Here is a 14,288-nt window from a genome sequence, read left to right as displayed (position 1 = left end):
CTGTATTTGACGCTCTGGGTGTGAATAACATCAATGAAATATTATACAATATGGGGGGCAAGAAATACTACTGTACGGCAGACTTGAAGAGCGGATTCTTTAATATTCCTCTCACCGAGGACAGTAAGAAATATACAGCATTTACAATACCAGGAATGTCACAGTATCAAATGAACGTCGTGCCACAGGGCCACGTCAGTTCATCAAGTGCGATGACTCGTTGCATTCACCTTGCTTGCTCAAATTTGGATCCCAATCACTTTGCCCATTATGTGGACGATTTGTTTTGCTTTGGAAATACCTTTGAAGAAATGCTCGTAACTCTGGAAAAAATGTTACAATGTTTACAGGCCGCGGGATTGAAACTTGCAATAGAAAAATGTCACTTCGGATACACTGAGATCATTGCTTTAGGACATAAAATTTCAAAATTTGGCTATCGGATCAATGACAAAATCATTGATTCTATCAAGAAATATAAGACACCGACAACTGTGAAACAAGTTCGCACATTTCTCGGATTAACATCTTATGTCAGGAAGTTTTTAAAATCATATTCCGAGATGGCACTTCCCTTGCAAAAATTGATAGGAAAAAAGAAGAAATTTCTCTGGGGGGAAGAACAGCAAACTGCGTTTGAGAGGTTAAAAGAGGCTTTACTTACAGCTCCTGTATTAATGGCATATGATCCATCCAAAGAAGTAAGGGTATATACGGATGCAAGCAGTAAGGCTATTGGCGCGGTGATTTTACAACCGAATGCGAACGGTGATTTTCAGCCTATTTCCTACTGCAGTAGAGTTTTAAAAGACCATGAAACTCGACTTTCAACCATCGAGCAAGAATTGTTGGCAATCATATACGCATTTAAGTCATTCAGATTCTTTTTACTTGGGAGACATTTCGAATTATTTACCGACAACCAAGCAATCACATTCATTCGCTCCTCAACGCAACTTTCAAACAAATTATTTAGATGGTACACGTTGATGGCCGAGTTCGATTTTACGCCAATTCACTGCAAAACTACACAAAATATGGCGGATGCTATCAGCAGAGAAACAGAACATGATCCAAAGGATGAAGATGAGGAGCTTCCAGAGCCACGTACATTGTTATTGTTAGATGAGACAATTGATGTTGCTATACACCAACGAGAGGATTCTTTTTTTGGACATATCGTCAATATTTTGGAAGGAAAAGAAGACGAGGGGGGCAACAACCCACCCAACCCCTCCCTGCAGAGGCAAGCTTGCTATTATGTTATGGAAAATGGACTTCTTTATAGACAACATAAACTGGGGGCTACGACTAAGAAATTATTATGCATACCGAAGTCACTTCGCAACACTGTCATTGAGACATTGCATAGTTTACCAGCTGGAGGAGCACATTATGGCTTCACTAAAACATACAAAAATGCACTAGATAGGATTTACTTTCCATTTATGAAGAACCATATTCAGAAAATGGTCAAGGAGTGTGTAATTTGTCAGCAGAATAAGCGCATAAAAGGAGCACCATATGGAGAACTATTAACGTTCAACTCACAGAAACCATTCGATAGAATCGCTTTAGATTTTAGCGGACCGTATCCACCAAGTGGTTTGCTCCGCCATAAATATATACTAAGTGCAATCGATCATGGTACTCGATTTTTAATTGCTCAATCAGTAGCAGATACTTCAAGTGAGACAGCAGCTAACTTCCTTTTTGAAAATGTAATTCTACGCTTTGGATGTCCTTCTCGTATAGATACGGACAGAGGTACTTCATTCACAGCTAGTTTATTTAAAGAACTATCGGAGAAATGTGGAATCCATCTGAAATTCGCTCCAGCAGCTAATCACAATTTAATTGGATTATTGGAACGATCACATGCTATTTTACAGGGACTTATGAAAAACTTCGTGAACTCAAAACACACAGACTGGCTTTTATACTTGCAATCGGCAGTGTGGTCGTACAATGTTAATTACCAGGAGAATTTGAAGAACAGTCCATTTTTTCTTCTTCATGGATTTACGCCTAGATTAGTCTGGGAGAGCGGACTACATTTAACGCCCAGTGTGAATGTAAACAACGAGATGAGATTCAAGATTCTCGAAAAAGCACGAGAAGCAGCTTATGAGAGTCTACAGAAACGCCACCGACAAGCAAAGAAGTACTACGATAAACGTCATCAGTCCATTGAATTTACACCAGGAGAATTGGTTCTAGTATACCATGGCAGTCATCGTGTACACACCGCTAAATGCTTTTCGGGAGTATATAAAGGACCTTGTAAAATTATAGCAAAAGTTTACAAACCAATGTTTACAAAGTGGAATATAAGAAAAAACGAGGACAGACAGTCGTGGACTCAATTTCGGTCCAGAGATTGAAGAAATACTATGCTTCGGAATACGGTAGCGGCGATGACAATGTAAATGGTGATGATGAGACTGAAGAACAGGAACAGTCAGGAGTGAATGAGTGAGAACATACCTTTTACCCTGTACGTAACTTCCTTTTCAGTACTCTTATGCACTAAATAAATTTTACGTCTTGCAAATATTTTTTTTTAAACTAACAAACACTAAAATTATGTGAAATATTATTGTTTAGCCCTTAATAATTGCACGGAAGTGTAAAACTAGTTATTACCACACTAAAATCATTAGTTATAACACGTAGACATCGAGGTTTCATAATAATGAACAACAAGTACAGTAACGAGCAATAATAATAATAATTAATATTATTGTATTCACGGATAGTGAACAAAGGGAATGTTGATGAATATAAATTGCGCGCAAGGAATTTTCCTCAGATTTCTGTAGGCCTGCAGAGAACTGATGGAAATAATCTTTTGTGAACTACAAAAGATAAATAGTGTAAGTCGATAATAGACTTTAGTATTTTTTTATGAATAAAATGTGTTAAACACATTCGGTAAGGAAAAATGAGAATTAAAATTCTCTATGATTTAGCGTGGTTAGTCAAAATAGGGTTTAAACAAGTACACATTTTAATATTTCAATTGTTAAATTTAAGTTAATTACATTTATAATTTTAATAACTAAATAAATGACAGAAATATGAGATTATCAGTTTTATAAGTTTTAAATAACGTTAAATAAAGAGAACAGTTATAATAAGAGCTGACTAGGCATACAGCCAGTAAATTATTCAATTAAACGAGCTACAGATCAATAATAACTAAATAAGAATTGCGATAATAAGAATTATAATATAGATAATAATAATAACGAAGAGAATAGTAAACATATTGAGTTCTTTGATATTTATAAAGCTTAAATAAAATGTATCACATGGAAATAATATAAATATTAAGATTACCTTTATAATTATACGCATTTTACATTTGAGATTTAATTATTTTGTATATTTTTCTTACATAACTTTACATAAAAGCTAGATTTGAAATCTAATATGAAGAGTAATAAGTCAATTAAGAGCATAGAAGAAATAAGTAGTATTTTACACATACAGTTACGATCATGAGTTATCAGCAGCCACTTGTCACATTTTATTAACAATTTAACGGCACAGTCATGAGATGAATTACGACAGTTTTGAAGAAGTAAAATATATTTCATTAAACATGTAGACATTACATTGATCAATCTAATTTGGGATACCTAATTCCAAATACGACTCAATTAGTTTATTGAATGTTATAATCAAGTTACTTAGAGTACTTTCTAATTTTTTTCCGCATGGTAGAAATTTCCCATCTTGTAAAATTCCCACTTAAAATTTCCCTCACATGTATTTCATACTTCTCGAAGCGATATCCAAAGTCAATTTCAACTGCCTTCATGGTAAAATGTGTTTCGTCAGCAAAAGGATAAAGTTCAACTCGGATGCACCGGGAAAATTCCTTCCTCTTTAAGCAATGGGGAAACTGGAGTGACATTCAGGAAGACAGAACAACTGAAGAAATATGCAAGTGAGGCATTCTATTCGTTCCTTCCGGCAACGATATCTATTTACATCGACAGGAGCAAAATTCTCTCTTAACATGAAGTAACCAACACGTTGCAAATTAAACAGCAGATATCTTACATTTCACATTAGCCGGGGAACTGAATAAACTGCCGACAGAGCATTCTTTCAACTCAGGTTATCAGATCGAAAGATACAAGGGAACATGGAATTGTATGTCTGTTCAGAACGATATTTCTTCATCTGGCAACATTTGGAATATAAATTGCAATTAAGTTTTATTTTTATGTTATTTAATGTTAGATGCATATGCATATAGTTACACACTACCAATTGTCAACTTTCATTTTTTTTCTCTCCATATTTTTTTTGTATTTTTAGGCTGATTGCAATATCATTAGGAGAGAAAGAGTCTATAATGGACAACGAAATTTCGGATTCTTAGAATATTATCTGATGTATTTCAATTTATGTGGACAATATTAGCAAGTTGTGTATTTTACAATTAATCTTTATTAATGACGTTATTTTTAACAATTATACTAATAGAAGGGCGATCGTTCGACACATTATTTTTTAGTAATATTTAACGTATTTCATTCAATTCAATTGTTATTTATAAATATTTTCAGTCAATTTAAGCATTCATATATTTTCAGAAATCAATTATAATTTAAAATTTTGCTATAGTATACACTATACACTCATAAAATCTTCAAGAGTATTTACAGCATTACATTCCATTCATATGTAAAGTTCAATTTGCTTTTAGTAATTATTAGTAGTTATATTTATTTATTTTCTCTTCTCCAGATTGTAATTATATTTGGTGTGTAAAGGATGGCATTAATCAGAATTTGGGTAATTTATAGTAAGAGTAAATGTTATGACTGAATCGGTACTCCTTTTCAAATTCCATTTCCTCAAATATAACAACCCTCAAGTACAAGATTTTTCATACTTGTAATATTTACAAGCACTATTTTTTTAAATAAGGGTGACTTAGAGGCGCCCTTGTCTCAACAAAACCTCTACACATACCGACATATTAAGTTCTCTCACAAACAACATTACACTAACGATCAGGAGGAAATGCCTGTTCGGTATATGAAGCAAATTTCCTTTCCAAAACCTACCTGAATTGCCTCACAGATAATTCAAATTTTAACGGTGAAATGAACATTTTAACAATATTATGAAACCATATTAACAGTCCTCAGTTCAACTTTTTCACAGATGTCAACGTCTAGAGATGGTCACCAGCTAAAACCTTGGAGAAATAAGAAATCAACACGATTTACACCTGAAAGACGCAGAGGAATTATTTGTCCTACGATTTTTTTTGAGAATTTCTCAAGATTTTTATTTCTGAGATTTTTCTTTTATTTTTTCGACACGTGGAAACAGGAATTACAATTAGACCTTTCATCAATTTTAATTACGCAGTTCATCGAAATCAGTTGATAAGCTAATCTTCAACGCTGATAATACATACATCGATTTGAAGGAATATTTACATACAACTAAATACTTCACATTCAGAATTCGACGATATGCAGTTCTCTACTGTACGTTTTTCTTCAATGACAATATTTGTAGCTGCAAAGTTAATGCATCACAGTGAAAAACATTTTTCACGGCCACAAGGAATTGACTATATACATATATATACATGGTTTGGTTCAAGAAGAAACTTCATTGCTATACGCAGAGACTATTAAGTGATGATAACAAGAGTAAAATTATGGTATTTTAATTGAACTCTTTGTGAGAATCAGGATAACTCAAGGATTATTTTATGGACAAATGTTAGTGCTGTGATTTTATCTATCGAACACTATTATATTCTTATCTTCAAATACATAAATTCATGTACATATATTATTACTCAAGGACAGTTACTGATACAGTGTATATATTTTGATTAACTTCAAATTTTTTTAATTAAATATTTACTGTGATAATTGACATATATTATAAATAAAAACGACAGCGATATTTACATGATACACTAAAGTAAGAGACGGTGAAATTTACATCGATAATATGACATATGTGTGCAAGTGTAACTCGGATGAGTATCACAAACTTTGCCGATTTTGTAAATAATTAACTTCAAAATATTTAATAGTGTTGTGCAGTGTCAGTGTTTACAGGATTGATGACATATTACCTCATTAGTGTGTTACTGTGCCACACACCTTTTAACTAGGTCAATACGGATGGAACAATAACCTTATAATTGTGTTACGTGTTGTGTGTTTACATATTTTATGCATAGACAATCATAACGTCAACGTGTGTGACGTAAAACTCTCAATCATTGCATACATGAGTCAGCATAACAAACTCACATGTCAGTGTTCACCTTTTAAACGCTGACAAGTATTGTTTATTTATTTTGTTTATTTATTGTTTATTTTTCTCCATTCCTTTTCCTTTTTCAAGAACAATATTATTCAAATTTCATATTTTCGGTTATGGTATGTTAATTCAATAATTTTGGGACAATATTTTGTAATAAAAAAAATCTCTCCATAGAAAGGATCGATATGGATTACAACTTTAAATTTTTCATCTTTAGGTGAAAATCAAAAGATTTTCATTAGGGGGTAGAGGAGCGTATCGTACCCAAGGTATTGGGTAAGAAGTATAAAGTCTTAGGATAGCAGGAAGCAGAGAAAGGAATGCAGAATAAGCAATTAGGCAAACGTGAGGTGAGTGTTGGGATTGTCAGGAAGTGTGATCAGTTGGCGAAAATAGGAGAGAGAGTAAGGACTACGGATTGTGAGAGAGGAGCAAAGTGGGGAACGACTATTGGACGATGGTGTGTGACAAGAGACAAGTGATAGTTGAGAGGACAAGCTAGGAACAATCTCCATATATTTGTAAGGCAAGTAATATCCTTTCCTTAACCAATCCATATCGGTTCAGTCACGGAGAGTATAAAACCCATATCTAATCTAAGTTAATTTCTATCGCCATTCCTTTAAAAGGTAACCTCTTGCATTTGTCACATTTAGGCCAAGCGAGTGAAACCATCTGAGAGATGAATAACAAATAACTACATCACCCAATTAGATCTAGAGGTTCTAGGTTCGATCCCAAACGCAGCATGGGAGTTGCGTTACGGTACCCTGTGACACGGAAGAGGGACATAAAATACAATACTTATTTTCACAGGGTATTGGCCCTTAGTGCAATGGGCCCCATAAGTGTTTTGGGCCCTTTTAAGGTGTTTAACATGAAAAATTGATTACCTTCTCGCAGTACAGCTAAAAGTCTGTAACGTGTAATGGAATAACATAATGGAAAATTTATCTTGGGTCTTATTTGAATATGTCTTCGGGTCCCGTTGAATATATTTCGTGAGAAGTAACATTTTAAATACCACACATAAAATAAGTAGTAAAGCGGTAAAAGTTCATGAATGAATGGTACCCTTGACCCTCTGTATCCCAGTGGCGGCGCCATGATTAATCATCTGGGGGTGCGGAATAAAATTTAGGGGGTTCGATGTTGATAATAAAGAAAGCATTAAATATGTATGTTTTAGCAGAGGCGCAACCACGAATTTTTGTCTGGAGGGGGGCAAGTACTAGGATAAACGTGCCAATAATAATAATAACAGTAACAGTAGAACAGTAGTAATAGTATTAAAGACGTATTATCCTCGTAAATCACGCAAAAAAGGGAGAAGTCGGTGCTAAAGCATCTGTGTTGAACAAACGTAAAAAAATAAGAAAATACATATGCAATATGATAACACTAATTTGTGTACGTATTCACAGTGTATTTAATACATACAGGGTAATACTAGAGCACATTTGCAACAAATTTAGCCCTATGCACAGGGGGTCGGAAATCAATGGGTTTCGAGTTATTGGAGTTTGTAGATTCTCGTGACATATTCCGACTAGCGACCAAAAAACTACTAATTGTCAAAAAACTACTACACCCTGGGCACTTAATCGACATGTTGCTAACAGCTGACGAATAAGTGACTACTGGGAAAAAAAATCATGCCCAAAATTCCCATACCCACAGAAAGAAACAGTCATTGGAGCACACGTCATGAAGAAATTTGGAAATTATCGTTTAAATCGAAGAGGATTACTCAAAAAATGGTAACACACTTAGCGTAGAAATTACGGAAAAAACTTCCTCGTTTCATAAGCTCTCCAAAATGATACAAATGTTGTCAACTGTAACGAATCCAAATTCGACCGCGATGGTATTACGAATTTTCATAATTCTCATTTTTGGTCCCCTAAGCGTCATAACCGCAGAAAATCTAAACAAAATGGCTCACCAGAGAAAATTCTCGCTAAATGGGAATCATCCACAATCATGTGATCGGGCCATTCTATCTGCCACAAAACCTAAACGGCATTACCTACGAAAACTAAGGGAAGAATTGACGACGCTGTTGGAGGATGTGCCGCTCGCCACAAGAAGGACTGTGATTTACCAACATGATGGCTGCCCAGCTCACTATTTCGGGGGTGTGCGACAGTGGCTGGATGACAATTATCCCATGAGATGGATTGGTCGAGGCGGCCAGACCCCCTGGCCGGCAAGGAATACGGATTTGACGCCATGCGACTTTTACATTTGGGGTCACATGAGAGAGTTAGTCTACAGTACATCAGTGCACATACTCCCAAGAAGAGCTAAGAGAGAGAAAATTGTGGCAGGCGCCCAATACATAAGAGACAGAGTGTCAACCCGAGTGACTGTATCTGAAGTAGGCCGCAGGCTGCGTGCTTGCATACGAAACCGGGGGAAGCAATTTGTACAGGATTTGTAGTTTTCGTAACAGTTAATTCTGTCAACCTGGAATCATGAGAATGGTAAATAATATTATTACTTCACTCATTTGCGTTCATTTATTTCTCACAACTGACAACTTCTTTTTCACTTTACAAAGAGGTCTACAATCAAATTATACGTGTGAAATATATACTATTTAGGGTGACATTCGATTTCTAAGGGGGGAGGTATGGCCATCCTTGCCCCCCCCCCCATCCAGAGGTCCATGTGCCTACTGCGATGGCGCCGTGGTAGTGTCGTCGACTTGTCATCAAGAGGTACCGGGTTCGATTCCCGGTGGAGGCACATAGTGGTTCGGATCCCACTTTAAACTGTAGGTCCAGTCCCGATTAGCCCTACTGTGCATAAAGTGGACTTAAAACACCAACTCACTCACTTCTACATTATTATTATACTTTCACCTAGAAATTTAGTGTAGAGGAATCTTATCGCCGTATTAAACGATATTATACTCTTAAAGAAAAGTGTTTTCAAGGCGATTAAAGTTAAAATCAACGGGGGAAGGGAGTGTAGGGGGGGGGGCAATGGGCATGGCCCTTAACCAACCTTGGACGGAAATCAATTCTAGGAACGCAAGGGGGCAAACATTGAGGTAAAAGAAAGCAAGACTAGTAGAATCTAAGAGCAGCAGGACAAAAGGATACTAAAGATGGAATTTGTTTTCACGACTTTCTTGCATTATTTCTTCCAGACGGCCAAGAGCACCTGCAGGGGGTCACAGAGGGGCAATTGCCCCCTAGATATAAAATTTTATACAAATTTTTTTGCTCGCAATATATGCATTTCTTACAGTCTTGTCAAGTTCAGAGCAGTAGTTCAGAGCTAGGGGGCGATGGGAGTTGGCCCTGAACGCCGAACTATCTAAACGGAAAAAAAAAATGTCAAGAGAATTCCATGGCGCCCCATGATATTTGTTGTGCCATATTAAATCAATATTGTTTTCAGATTTTGCAAAAATTTGGATCTAAAAATGTTCTTGCTCGCTTCGGCCCCAATTTTATTATTTTCTGTAATGAATTGTAAATTACCACATAGAGAAGTTATAACTACTACTACTCTTGCTGCTTAAACAGTTTTGTCTTAAATGTATGAACATGATTGTTTGGAGGAGCGTGCCACATGTCAGAGACAATTCATTTATTTATTCGTTATGTGTGTGTGTGTATATATACCTTCACAAATAAAATATATCTGCATTTGAAGTATGTGTTTAATTTTTAACTTAAGGCTAGCAACCTAACTACACAAACTGGTCGCTGAAAGTGTTAAGACAAGCAATATTCTGACTTGGGCGCCACGGAAAGATTTTGAAACACTAAGTGCGCCGTGAAACAAAAAGTTTGGGAATCAACCCCTGCTCTAAACAAAGCAAAATGTCTGGCACAACTGTTACCTGCACGATCGTTCAGTGCTTTTGAGGCATTCATGTCTTGCAAAATAACGTTTCGACATTCAAATTTGAAACACTCAACACCGACTTTTTGTTGAAATATCATGTTAAATACGTAGAGTGATCCTCACAGACAAAACGCGGAGTTTGACTGTGGATAACATGAAAAAATTGTTAAGTGTTCAGGGTGGTCACACTAGAACCATGATAAAATTAAACTTTAATTCCTGGTTTTCAAGGAGATATTTTCAAAAATGCAATGGTACAGGCAGATATTTTCTCTATTTCAACCTTACGTATTACCTACCGCCTCTCACCACACACACACACACACACACACACACACACAACAGGGTAAATTTCTCGTATCGGACAAACGGCTGAAATTTGCTAGTTAATTTAATTTGAATATTTGTACTTACGTATTCTGCATGGAGAAACATTGCTGAAGGTGGCATTTCACTTTTTTCAAGGAAATAAGCTCTATTTGCGACATAACGAGTAGGTTTTCTTCATTTCTTATTGCCTTCGGTAACACGCAAATTGGCGGTCACAGTTTCACTACCGTACTCGGCATGCAGTGTTTCCACCCCACTGCACCCAAAAATACCTACGTAGCCCCACGAACCATTTCCGGTAAGGTTAGGTTAGGTAGGGTCACGTATAGGTTACAATAGTTAAAAATTGGTTTCGAAAAAAATATGCGTAGCCCCACACACCATTCTCGCATAGCCCCATGAACCATTGACACACAGCCCCATGAACCATTGACACACAGCCCCACGAACCATTTGCGGAAACTTACCTTCTTCAGTTACAAAAACACGTGTTTGGAAACACTGACCGGGATTACGTAATCACACACAGGCTACATCCACCTGGAACTAATTGGATGCAAGAGCTTTTGTGCATCGGTCACACATTTATATCGAAAAATAGATGATTTACCGGCAAAATTCAATGAACAATGCGAGAAAACACTTCCACAAGTATAAAGAAACTGCGTTCGGTAAGTAATTTCTTCTGTAAATTTGAAGAAATCCGTTTGTCCGATACAAGAAATTTAACCTAATCAGTATTTTTCATGAATTTTGAGCCTAATTTAAGAATTTTTAGAGCCTACTTTAGGAACCTTGCGAGCAAATCGACGTTGTTCCAAACCAAACGAGCAGGAGAATTACGTTATAGACGCCATAAAAGAGCGCAATCTTCGCATGAGGACTTTCGTCACGGCTAAGCTACAGAGAATCTGGGATTTTCAACGCGGTCATACTGCTATACTAATATATATAAGCAGCCACCCCACTGTCATTATTTTTTGGTATACTCGTCTTTCGGACACGACAATCTGAACACATATACAGAAAAACGTGTTAAAATAGTGAAAACTTACCTTGGAACGCCGGTCTCTATGTCTACTGTCGAACACGGCACGCCAGCGCCAGGATACACTCAACAAAGCTGTTCTGGTATGGTGAGCTTCAACCTTCAACCATCGACAAAACACACTTCCCTTCAACTTGTCACTCTGAGGCAGTGTTGCCAGGTCAGATTTTTTAAAAATCGGGTGATCGTTCCCTGAAAAGCAAGGAGATCTGCTTAAAAAAACAGAAATATTTATAGCGGATTAACAACGTTCTGAGAGGGGTAGAGTGGGAAAAACTTTCCACTATCTTTATTCAACATTAATTATTAATTTTAGATGTCAAAATATAAAATTAATTTATACTCTTATGTTAATAAAAATTTTATTATGAATTTGCACTTCAAAGGGTTCGTGATTTTTGTGTTAAACTGAGACTGGAGCTTCAGCCCCTACGCATTCGGGATACTCTACCTGATTACACCTTATCTTGCTTTTTTTTTAAATATTGCCAAAGTTTACGGGATGAAAGAAAGCCCACATCTTTCTTTCTTTTTTTTTTTGACAACACATTTAAAACATATTTGCTTTAATGGTAATGAAGAAGGGCTATTATGCCTGGACCACCCAAAATATCCTTGAACTAAGACTTTTCTTTTTCGATAACGGAAGGTAACCAAGCAGTATTAGACAGAGAGATTGATTCATTTAATTAATTTACTTCGGTTCTGCCACTTTTGGCTAATCGTGAAGATATGATGAAGATATGAAATTGATGAAGGGACAGTCACAAAGAGCACCCATACACAGTCCGAGATTCGAACCTGGGGCCTAGTAACAGACAGGTTGCAGGGTTTTTTTCTTCATTTTTTCCTCAGTACTCCACACAAAGTAAATGTTAATTAAATCAGCTTTTTGCATTCGACGATTACCTGATATAACATCGGGAAATTTATACACAATATTGATTGTGTAATGGGAGATAAGACCAATTGTAGAAGCAGTTACACTCAGAAATTGCTAAATGAAAAAGAAAAGAACGCTATAAAAACATGAACAATTCTTTCTAAATTAAGAGATGAGTAGGAAAAAATAAAACTGCGATGTATAAGCCTGCAACAACAGTTTTCTAACAGGTCTCCGTGGCTGAGTGGTTAGCAGAGCGCTATGACACCAGGGATCGCGTCTCGGGTTCGAATCCCGGTCTGGGCATGGTTATGGTTGTCGCTTCATCAATTTCATCATACCATCACTCATCCTCGTCTTCGCGATTAGCCAAAAGTGGCAGAAATGCGAAATAAAATAAAACAAATCAATCAGTGGCGTAGCGCAGTTCTCTGGGCCCCCCTGCAAGTAAAATATTGGGGACCCCCTTAGTGAAAAAAAAATGTCGAGAAGATGCCAGAGTGGAACGGACCACAATAGTTAGCTACCCCCCCTCTCCTCAGATGTAAAATAAATTAACTTTTACCGCAATACTCTGCCTTCCCATTTTTTGTCATCGACTTACGATATATCAGTGTCGTAGTTTCTCCAAACTAAATCAGGATGATCTGAATCTCTGATAAATAACTGGAGGAAGAAATTAAAAATATTTTTTCTTACTTCAACGCAGTGGCATAGCTAGGATTCTTCTCTTTTTTTTTTTTGAGGAGGGGAGAGGCTTCACACAGCCAAATATTTTGTCGTGATCCTTTGTATTCTTTGTTCGAAACATTTTTAAAAATTAGGTTACCTAATACATACATTAAAAAAAATGCTGTTTGGGGAAATTGTTTAAAGGATACTAAACACTCCTCTTTTGGTGTATGCGCCTTCAGCCTCAAAAGCCATCCCTTGCTATGCTACGCCAGGCCAAGATTCATTGTAAGAGCAACTCACATTAGCCTTCTAATACTAATAGTGAGTTATACGAGCTGAAAGAAACTTAGCATTTCAGTCATGGTGATTAAACTGGACCTGTAGATTGTCGATGGAGAGTGACTTATCAAGAGGTAAATTTCAATGTGCTACAAAGAAATAGCAGCGGACTCCGGTCTTGAGAGAAGATAATAAAGCGGCGACGGGACTTTATTCACTGAAAATGTGTCACCCATTGAAATTCTGATTGGAGAGACTGAACCCCCTTTCCTCCCCCCCCCCAAAAAAAAAGTTGTCGCACGGGCACTATTTAATTTTGGTGTTAGTAAAAATAAAATAATCCTTTGCGCTACAGCCCATGAAGGGCCTTGGCTTACCTACCGACTACCGGTCTCCCTCCCACGCTTTCTCTCGTCACCTCTAAGCGTGGAGATCTTCAACCAGTATTGGAATAGTCGGGTGGTCAGCCCAACGTATCCCCAGCCGATATAGTAGCTTTTCGCGACCGGATTACGCTTACTCATTCGAAGCTCCCCAATTTCCTCACGATGGTGGGTTGCCACCGGACCTATACACAGGTTGAAATTTCCCGAGACTGAACCCGGGATCAAACCCATGCCGTCCCGCAGTCGCCGTCCAAAGTAAGGTGCCTTAGACCGCACGGTCACGGAGGAGGACATTTTGGTGTTAGTGGACCTCAATATTATAATTCATAATTTTAACCATGCCATTTCTTTTCGATAGACCACTGATATTTCTTAAAAGACTTTTTAATTAAACAAGAACCATTTTGTTAATAGATCATCAGTCCTCGAAGAGTGTGTGTGAGGGGGCGGGGGAGTGTATGGGACACGGGGGATGCTATCCGCCCAGCTAAAAAAAAATAATGAA

General features: G+C 37.0%; 1 protein-coding gene across 2 annotated transcripts in view; it reads right to left on the bottom strand.

Moving 5' to 3' along the window:
• The window catches only part of LOC145981061 (TNF receptor-associated factor 4-like), a 203,373-nt gene extending 191,700 nt beyond the window's left edge, over window positions 1-11,673 (bottom strand). For both annotated transcript variants that reach the window (XM_083114176.1, XM_083114177.1), the window contains exon 1: window positions 11,568-11,673. The gene's annotated coding sequence lies outside the window, so the exon portion shown is untranslated. The remainder of the gene's footprint in view (window positions 1-11,567) is intronic.
• Between the last annotated feature and the right edge of the window lie 2,615 nt (window positions 11,674-14,288).

This window comes from Lepisma saccharinum, chromosome 28, assembly GCF_977018435.1.
Source record: "Lepisma saccharinum chromosome 28, izLepSacc3.1, whole genome shotgun sequence".
Taxonomy (NCBI): Eukaryota; Metazoa; Arthropoda; class Insecta; order Zygentoma; family Lepismatidae; genus Lepisma; species Lepisma saccharinum.
Note: the sequence above shows the minus strand (reverse complement) of the source record. Positions and strands in the feature narration are given on the sequence as shown.